The following is a 10,442-nucleotide window of genomic DNA, read 5'->3' on the forward strand; positions in this document are numbered from 1 at the left end:
GGCTCCTTCAAGAATGATTTCATTTGATTTTTTTTCCCTTTTTTTCCCACTTGGTTAAAAATGCAGTCTTGTCAAGTAGAAAGCTTATCGTAGATGCTTTAGGTAGACACATCATTAGATAGACACTTCATTAACTATGTACACAAAGAACAAGATAACTTTAAGCATTACCATGGAATTCACTCAAATATAGATTTTTGTTTGTTTTATTTTGTTTTTCAGAAGGAAATATTTGAATAAGGGGGAAAACTGGTTAGGGGCTTTTAGTAACTTTAAGGACAAACTAAAAAAAGTTATTATTTTAAAAATATAGATAAATATCAATTGATTATGACAAATTTCTTTAATTGACTCCAGGTGTACCATTATCAACACAGAAGGGAGATTCATCCTTATTGTTGGAAAATTGATTTTGAGATCATTGTGCCTTCTGTTATTTCAGTATGTGGTATCAAGGTAAAGTAGCTTATAGTAGGTGTAGTGAATTGCAGTACTGGTCTCTTCATTAGTAGACTGATAGGTTAACCTTCATACAAGTGGATGATTCCTAATTGATATGTTTTGTGTAATTGAATTGGAACATTTCTTCCTGGTTTGTCTTCTACATTCTAAAGAAAGAAGTATATACAAATATGTGAACCAAAATGACTTTTCTATGAATAGTTGACAGGTGTCCTTAGCAACTGAAGGTGCATACTTTTTAACTTCTGGAAATGATGCCTTTGACCAAGTTATTTTTTAAAAGAGACACTAACAAGATTAAGAATTAGACTTGATAGTTGGCTAGGAGTGTAATTTGATGACTTAGTATGTCAGGGATATTTTCATTTCTTCTTTAATATTCACAGCACTGTCTCTGGATAATTACACTTGTTTTAGTGTACATGCATCCTTCATACAATCTGTGTTTTATGATGAAACATGGGTGCCAAAGCTGAGCTAACCAGCATAATATTAATCAGTATCCATGGGACTCAGCAAATGAGATGAGAGAAAACATTTCTAAAGTAGTATGCTCTCTCTGAACCTTTCAAGGTGGGGCATGGCAGAAATGTGCATACTGCTATGGTTATCTTCTTTCTCAGGAGTAAATCAGCCTTAGGATAAAAAGAGCTCATTATGAGAGGCAAAGTAGACTCATAAAAGGATCCTGCTTCCTGATGAGGTAGCAAAGCAAAAAACCAAATACAACATGAGCCTTTGAACTCTCCAGATAGCAGAGCCAGTAAATCCATTTTATTGCTTGAACTAATTGGAGTTACATTTTCCACTATGTCAAAATGAAAGACTGATAACCATTATACAGAGGATTGTTATGAATTGCCATAGCAAGGCTGTTGTTTTCTGGAGGCAGTTGCTCTTAAGATATGTTTGGGGTGACGACAAAGACCGTGTTTTACCAAAACATAGATTTCTTCTATTTGATCAAAGTATAGAAATTCCATAAAGGCATTAAATATTTTGATGGTGAACACAGAGAGCAGTCCTGACAGAATGAGGGGAAAGGACTGGTATGTTTCAGTGGGAAGGATATGTAATTTAAAAAGCTTTTGGTTTCACTAAATTCTGTAGGGGTTTGGACAATGGGGAGCTGTGGAGGGGGGTATCTGGGGAAGATTATTGCTGGGGCCTCCAGGGAGTTTTGGATGAAAAGGATGTGTGGGTCCCAATTCACATAGATTGCTTTTCCCTCAAAAGCAACCCCTATATATATGCAGTGCTTTAAGTTGATATAGATAGGTGGAAAACAGAATCAAAATTTAACAGTATGAAATATCTGTATCAAAGTTAATTTTTTGAGTGTACTCTTTTAGAAACTGGAATTTTCTAAAATAAATTGGTATTTTTTCTGTTGAGTAAAACAACATATATTTGGTTTTAGCAATATTAAAAAAAATAGATTGAAGTGGGTTATAATTGAACTCCTCACAATATCCTTGCCTTTCTTATTTGAAAGTTCTTATTATGACTTACAATTAAGAATTTCAGGAATACTATTATGAATTTTCAGTGGAGTCTGAATCAGGGTTGGAATTTTGTTATTTTTTAAGTCCCTTGGGTTGTTTGAGTATTTTTTAGGGTAAGGCCTGACTGGGGCTTCCCAGATGGCTCAGTGGTAAGGAATTTGCCTGCCAGTACAGCAGATGCAGGAGACACAGGGTTGATCCCTGGGTTGGAAAGATCCCCTGGAGCAGGAAATGCAACCCCCTCAACTATTTTTGCCTGGAAAACCCCATGGACAGAAAAACCTGGCTTTTTTGTCAGTTTTTTGAATCAGGTGGCCAAAGTATTGGAGTTTCAGCTTCAGCATCAGTCCTTCCAATGAATATTCAGGACTGATTTCCTTTAGGATGGCCTAGTGAACTTTTATCTCCATAAGAGTGTTGTTTATAACATGACCTTACTCTATCAGCTGCTTCCGTCTTGTCACTAATTAATTTTCATAGCATCCACCAACCTAAATGAAAGCTCAAACTGTATGAAGAGTGAAGATTGCTATTGTCACATTCAAACTTGTTACAAATAAGGATAAACACTAAATGACACATGAGTTCAAAATGTGAGTCACACTTAATTGTTTACTTTTATGTGGAGAGCAGTATTCAGAAAACCCCTTTCAATTTGTTTATTCATCATTCTGATGCTTGGAAAAAAGTCATATCAATAAATAAAATAAATATACCAATAGCATTCTTTTCCATCTATTAAGTATGGTGAAAAATAGATATTTAGTAGGTAAAACCAAAGTTCTCAAATTCAAATCTTTTGGCCTAACACATTTTAAAAATTTATGCAGTCTGTTTAATATATACTTAATACTAAAGAAGATACTCAAATATTTTATTTTATGGATTTTCATATAAAATACCAGATGCCTTCAACTCATATTAGGACTTTTTCTTTATTTTTATTAAATTTATTGTGATTTACTATTTATGTGCAATGATAAAAAGAATTTAACATCATAAAACCAGCTCCAAGGTGCCAGTATTTCCTAAACTGATGAAAATCCAAATTACTTAAGTAAAGACGAGTATAGTTATATACTTTTTGGGAAAATAAATGTTCTCAGAAATTTCAATTCTTTTCCATTTAGTTCAGTTTAGTTCAGTCTCTCAGTCATGTCCGACTCTTTGCAACCCCATGGACTGCAGCACCCCAGGCTTCCCTGTCCATCACCAACTCCCAGAGGTTGATCAGACTCATGTCCATCAATTCGGTGATGCCCTCCAACCATGTCATCCTCTGTTGTCCCCTTCTCCTCCTGGCTTCAATCTTTCCCAGCATCAGGGCCTTTTCCAATGAGTCAGTTCTTCACACCAGGTGGCCAAAATATTGGAGCTTCAGCTTCAGCATCAGTCCTTCCAATGAATATTCAATTATTAATTAATTAAAATATATTCCATGCCTTCCCTTGGGGGCTTGTGGCTCAGCTGGTAAAGAAGCCACCTGCAATATGGGAGACCTGAGTTCGATCCCTGGTTTGGGAAGATCCTCTGGAGAAGGGAAAGGCTACCCACTCCAGTACTCTGGCCTGGAGATTTCCATGGACTGTATAATGGGCTCACAAAGAGTCAGATAGGACTGAGTGACTTTCACTTTCACTTTATATTCCCTGCCAAAATATTAAATTTTGATATCATATTGTGTTAAATCAGAATGCATCTAGATAGGCAAACTTTCTCTGCAAAGAAAGATAAATAATATTCTAGCTTTGTGGTTCATAAAGTCTCTGTTGCAAAAACCCTCTGTTATTTTACACCAGAAAGTAGCCATAAATCATATGTAAATAAATGAGATGTCTGTGTTCCAATAAAGCTTTTTTTTTTACAAAAAGAAAAAGCTATGAGCTGGATTTGGCCCATAAGTCCTGGTTTTCTGACCTCTGATCTAGATATGTAGAACATCATTTTCTAATTTCTTAAGTAGACGAATGTATTTGGTCTGCCTTCAGAATATGTATGTATCGATAAATATATCTACATATTTTATATATATAGGCATGTCAGGGGGATGTTGCAGGAGTGGTTCCAGACCGCCACCATAAAATGAATAAATAAATAAAGCAATTCATGTGAAATTTCTGGTGCTAGTGTGTATGAAAGTTATGTTTGGACTATTCTATAGTCTACTAAGTGTGAAATAGGATTATGTCTTAGAAAATGTACATAGTTCAATTTAAAAAATGCTTTACTGTTAAAAAATGCTAAACATCATCTGAACCTTTGCTGCTACTGCTGCTAAGTCACTTCAGTTGTGTCCAAGTCACTTCAGTTGTGTCCGACTCTGTGCGACCACAGAGATGGCAGCCCACCAGGCTCCCCCATCTCTGGGATTCTCCAGCAAGAACACTGAAGTGGGTTGACATTTCCTTCTCCAATGCATGAAAGTGAAAATAGTAATTTTTTTGTTGTAGAGGATTTGTCTCTAAGTTCTGAGTGATTAGGGTGATGATTGCGTGAAGGTTGGAAAGCTGTAGAAAATCTTAAAATAATACAATGAAGTTTTCTGCATCAGTTAACTCTTCCTTTAATAACAGAGAAGAGCAATCTGACACCATGTTGGATATTCCTTTAGCTCTAAGTTTTGTGCTCTGTCATCTGTGCTTAGTCATGCTGGCTCTGAAATGTTGTCTAATAGAATGTTTCCTATAACCTGAAATATGCATATAGCCTTTTACCAAGGCTCTGCCTCTAGGCTGGACCTTTAAAGCCATAACACTTTTCATTCACACAGAGACAAAATGTTGCAGAACAGAAAATGACATTTGTTGTATTGGGGGTTTGCAGGAAAACAGTGACTAGACTTAACCGGACAGCTGCAAGAACAAAGGATTATCACATACCCTCTAGAGTGTGGCTGGCACCAAGAAGTCTGCAACAGCCAGTTATGCCTGCCCTTGCCACCAGCTCTTACTATAAAAGAAGCCTGAATTTTAACTCAGGTAAAATTGTTCTTTAGACACTAGCTTGCCATTTACTCCATCTGCTGTCTTTCCCTGTAAAACTGCTGTTCTTTTCTCAACACCTCATCTCTCAGTGTGACCAAAAAGCACATGAAAAGATGCTCAGTATCACTATTTATTAGAGAAGTATAAATCAAAGCTACCGAAAGGTGTCACTTAACGTCAGTCAGAATGGCCAGCATCCAAAGATCTACAAGCAACAAATGCTGCAAAAGGTGTGGGGAGAAAGGAACAATCCCACGCCTGGGCGTATGTATACCCAGAGAAAACTAGAGTTCAAAAAGATACATGCACCCCCATGTTCACAGCACTGCTATTTGCAATAGCAAGCTGACAGGGGACTGACACATACACACTATTGTATATAAAATGGATAACTAATACAAACCTGTTGCATAGCACAGGGAACTCTGCTCAATTCTCTGTAATGACCTGTCAGAAAAGAACCTAAAAAAAAAAAAAAAGTGGATATATGTATGACTAATTCACTTTGCTATGTAACTGAAAATAAAACAACATTATAAATCAACTATACTCCAATAATTTTTTTTAAACTGCTATAATGGAAATATCTTAAAGCGGGTAATTTTTTGTCTTTTCAATCACATTTGCCATCAAAACTGATAATATTAAAAAAGGAGGTCCTGATGCTAAGTCTAATATGTAAAGAGCCTAGAAGTTTTCACTGCATAGTTATAATAATAAAAGGCTGAGTAAATTAAAAACTAAAGACTTTTCTTAGACTTATTAGAGAAATAGAATTTAAGTGCAAAACACTAGATTGTAATCTAAAGACATAGCAAATTTGAGAGTCATAGTGAGGTCTCCTAATCTGGGATAGACGCTGCTCAAACCAGCAACTAGGAACACTTGAATGGGAGTTTTGACAAATTTTTGAAGACTAAATGTAAGACTAGTGTAAAACTGAGACAATCTCATAAACCATTATCTTTGGATTTTTATAGGTCCCACTTCTAAAAATCTTACCAGATTATTATGGTGATGGCTCAAGAAAGATTGTATGTGGCTCTAGCCAGGAGAGGGGCTAGACATTAGAAATACACTCAAAATGTTATAACAAAGCCAACTTTCCACTGAAAAGGATTTTACCAGAACCTTGTCCGATCAATGACAGGGCACCTGCTGAAATCCAGCCCCTCTAGTCTTCCTGTTTCACCTAAGGATGGGGTCAGTGGGGAGAGGGAGAGGGAGAGGGTGGGAAGATTTGGGAGAATGGCATTGAAACATGTAAAATATCATGTATGAAACGAGTTGCCAGTCCAGGTTCGATGCACGATACTGGATGCTTGGGGCTGGTGCACTGGGACGACCCAGAGGGATGGAATGGGGAGGGAGGAGGTAGGAGGGTTCAGGATGGGGAACACATGTATACCTGTGGTGGATTCATTTTGATATTTGGCAAAACTAATACAATTATGTAAAGTTTAAAAATAAAATAAAATTAAAAAAAAAGACACTGGTTAAAATCACAATTAAGGTTGGTTACAAATCAAATACTGAGATTTAAACATAAAATTATAGAACAAGTATCTTCTTCCACATTCTACTCCAACACTAACAGAGTTCCAGGTTATAACAGTAGATTACAGATGAAAAGACTGCAGGACACAGACTATCTGTGAGAGATCTCTTAGAAAATCCCAAAGACAACATGAGAGACAAAATCTAAGACACCAGAGGACTTTGAAAACTTTGGCACCTTCAGTTACATTAAGCAATAAACTCCTAGATAAACATACACCATCACACCAAAGACCTATTTACCCAATACATCAAGTCCAGATTTTAACAAAATTGCAAAATGTGCTAAAAGCCAAGAAAGAGTGTGAAGAGACAAAGCAAATGATTAGAAATGGACTGATATGAAACAGATGTTGAAATTATCAGAGAATTTAAAATAGCGATGATTAACTTGTTATGAACCCTAATGGAAAAAAATTGACAACGTGGAAGAACAGATGGGTTAGATGGAAACACTAAGATAGAATTAAGAGTAAATGCTCGAAACCAAAAACACTGGAACAGGTTTGAAGAATCCTTTGATCATCTCATCAGTAGACTGGACATAGCTGAGTAAAAGATCAGTGAGCCAGAATATATGACAATAGAAACCTCGCAAACTTAAACACAGGGAGAAAAAGGAATAGGGAAAAGAAAAAAGAGAGAGAGAGCCATGGGACAATTTCAGAAGATATAACTCATGTGCAATTAGAATACTAAAAGGAGAAAAAAACAGAATGAAGAGAAAGATTTAGCCAAATATTTTCCAAAATTAATGACAAATAATAAAGAATAGATACATAAAGCTCAGTCAAAATCAAGCAAGCTAAATACTTAAATACTGAAAATCTACAGTAGGGATAATGTATTCAAATTAAAGAAAATAAAAATATTTTAAAAGACAGAGAAATAACACCTTCCTGCAGAGGAAGAAACAGAATTATATGGGATTTCTCAACAGATAACTCACAAGAAGTGTGCTGTGACAAATTTCATTCTTTTTTTAAAGCTACCAACACAGAATTCTTTGTCAAGCCAAATTATGCTTCAGAAGTAAAGGAAGAAAAAAACTTTCTCAGAAAAACAAAAACTTAGGATATTCATCAACAAAAGAAATATCTTGAAAGAAATATAAAAAAAATTATTTGGGGAGAATTGAAAATATATGGGTCAGATACTCAAATCTATGTAAAGAAAGGAAGAATGTCAAAAAATAAATGAGTAAAATAATTTTTTAATTATTTCTTTTTAATGATATAAAAGAACTTAAAATAAAAATGAGAACAACATATTTTGTGCTTATAGATTATGGCTGAGTCTAAAGTTTAAGGGGCTTCCCAGGTGTGGGAAAGAATCTGCCTGCCCATGAAGGAGACTCAGGAGATGCAAGCTCAAGCCCTGGATGAGGAAGGTCCCCTGCAGGAGAAAATGGCAACCCACCTCAGTATTCTTGCCTGAAAAATCCCATGGTGGAGCCTGGCCGGTTACAGTCCATGGGGTTGCAAAGAGTCGGGCATGACTGAATACATACACACGTGTCTATTGGGTGGATGGTAACAAAACGTCCCTATAAACCATGATATTTAAATGGTAAACACAACAATAAAAGGAAATGTAAACAAAAACAAATGATGGGACCAAAATGCAAAACCTAAATATCTGAAAATCAAAAAGCCATTTAAGCACATAAACACTCTGAGTCACCCTTGTTCCAACAGTAACGTTATTTACTCTCAAATATAGATAATCTTAGAATACTCTTGAGGATATTTTTCTGCCTATCTATAGCATTTTATGACATAAAGTAAGTTACAAATAATAGTCAATTAATTGTAGCTTATTCTTTGACTTCCCAATAATTTACTTACCATAAAAATACATTTTGTGTATTGTACTACATTTTTATTCATTTATCAAATATCTAGTGAATACTAACCACAGGTAACTGCATCATAGAAATATCTTTCAGACATTTTCGGGCATGTATTATGTAGTGGCCAAGTTTGAAGAGTCTGGAAGTTTCATATCCTGGACCCATCACTTATAAACCACATAAAGAAAAGTGAAGTTGCTCAGTCATGTCTGGCTCTCTGTGACCCTGTGGACTGTAGCTTACCTGGCTTCTCCATCCATGGGATTTTCCAGGCAAGAATACTGGAGTGGGTTGCCATTTCTTCCTCCAGGGGATCTTCCTGACCCAGGGACTGAACCCAGATCTCCCACATTATAGGCAGACGCATTACCGTCTGAGCCACCAGGGAAGTCACTATACATCCCACGGAGTTCTCCAGGCCAGAATACTGGAGTGGCTAGCTTTTTCCCTTTTCCAGCAGATCTTCCCAGCCCAGGAATTGAACCGGAGTCTCCTGTACTGCATGCGTATGCTTTACCAACTGAGCTATGGAATTCTCCTATAAACCATGTGGTTGTGGGCAATTTGTTTATCCTTTCTGTATTTCACTTTCCTAATCTGTGTCCTGTGTGTCTTAAGTCACTTCAGTCATGTCCATCTCTTTATGACCCCATGGAATATAGCCCACCAGGCTCCCCTGTCCATGGGATTCTCTGGGTAAGAATACTGGAGTGGGTTCACATTTCCTTCTCCAGGGGATCTTCCCAACTTTGGAATATCCCCAGGACTGAAGGACTGAAACTTTTCACTTTCATTAATATGAATGTAACATATTTAGTTTTACAAAGTTACTCTAAGGAAGAAAACTTTTGAAACAGATCAGCTTCTCAATCCTAAAATTTTCCTTTTCCTATTCATCTCCACAGCACAGAGTCAGAAGGAAACGTGTTGCCAACGGGTGTCCATTTCTAAGACATGACCCTGTAGAAATGATAGATCAAGCCTGGAAGCAAGTAGAAAGCCCTTTGAAAAAAATTGGAAAACAGTATGATTTTCCCTTCCTGCATCCTACCTCAGGCCAGAGATACATTGGATGCTGAAATATTTGGGGCACTCAACAATTCCTTGAGGTAAATATAAATGTGATAGCATCTTTGTTTCACAGTGACTGTATTTATTGACTGTACATTGATTTTGGTTGCTTTTATGTTGTTCTTGTTCAGGAAATGCTGTTTTATACTTTGTCAGAAATAGCAAGAGAGTTTAGGTTCATTTGACCTATTAGCCTTACTATGACTTGTGTGTGTACCAGAAGATTTTCCAATGCCTGATTATTATGGAAAAATTTATGAAAGAGTAAGTCTTTCTGGGAACTAATTGGCTGTTGCCACAATTTCTATATTTTCATAACCAGTGTCTGGGTATTTTGATATTATTATTTGGATGGAAAATGATGCAAAGAATATTAAATGTTTTTTTTCTTTTGCTTCAATGACTGCCAGATATTAAGCAATGGTTAGAATGTACTTCCTTTGAAAAGAAAAGAAAAAAAAAAACCAAAAAACCCACACAGACACTTTTCAAGTACTTTTTACCACAAAAGGAAGATTAGCTCCATTACACCCTTAAGCAAACACATGTGAAACTCAAATTCATTTTAGAAAATAACTACAATTAAGAAGTAATGCAGATCTTCCCTTTATAATTGCAATATACCAAAGATATGCATTTCTAATATTTTTCAAGGCTATAATTGCTATTCAGTTTTATAGAGACACTTGTTATAGAAGCACTTAGAAAGACTTATATTCTCTGAATATATTCTAAAAGTAAATTTACATCATGCAACAGCTGGACAGAGGATCCAAAAAATTGGAAATTCAAACTCTTTAGTAGAGGCCATTGAAGTTTATCCAAATGAGAAAGTGTAGATTTGGCTGAACCACTCCCTTACCTTCATAGAATAATCACTTAGAAAGAAAAACTCCCTGGATAATTCAGATTATTTGGAAAAGATGTTCTTCCTCAGAAAATTATTTTAAACTCTGAAACAGAAAGTCAAGTTTCCCACACTATCTCACACACCCTAAAAGCAATTAGTTT

The 10,442-nt window shown here is 36.0% G+C and overlaps 1 long non-coding RNA gene across 1 annotated transcript; it reads left to right on the plus strand.

Annotated features, from left to right (window-relative positions):
- The first annotated feature begins 420 nt into the window (after window positions 1-420).
- Window positions 421-9,745, plus strand: LOC129644745 (uncharacterized). Its single transcript, XR_008710952.1, has 3 exons — window positions 421-456; window positions 4,791-4,945; window positions 9,266-9,745. It is a non-coding gene; the product is annotated as an uncharacterized LOC129644745 (long non-coding RNA).
- Window positions 9,746-10,442: the final 697 nt, after the last annotated feature.

Source organism: Bubalus kerabau, chromosome 2, assembly GCF_029407905.1.
Source record: "Bubalus kerabau isolate K-KA32 ecotype Philippines breed swamp buffalo chromosome 2, PCC_UOA_SB_1v2, whole genome shotgun sequence".
Lineage (NCBI taxonomy): Eukaryota > Metazoa > Chordata > Mammalia > Artiodactyla > Bovidae > Bubalus > Bubalus kerabau.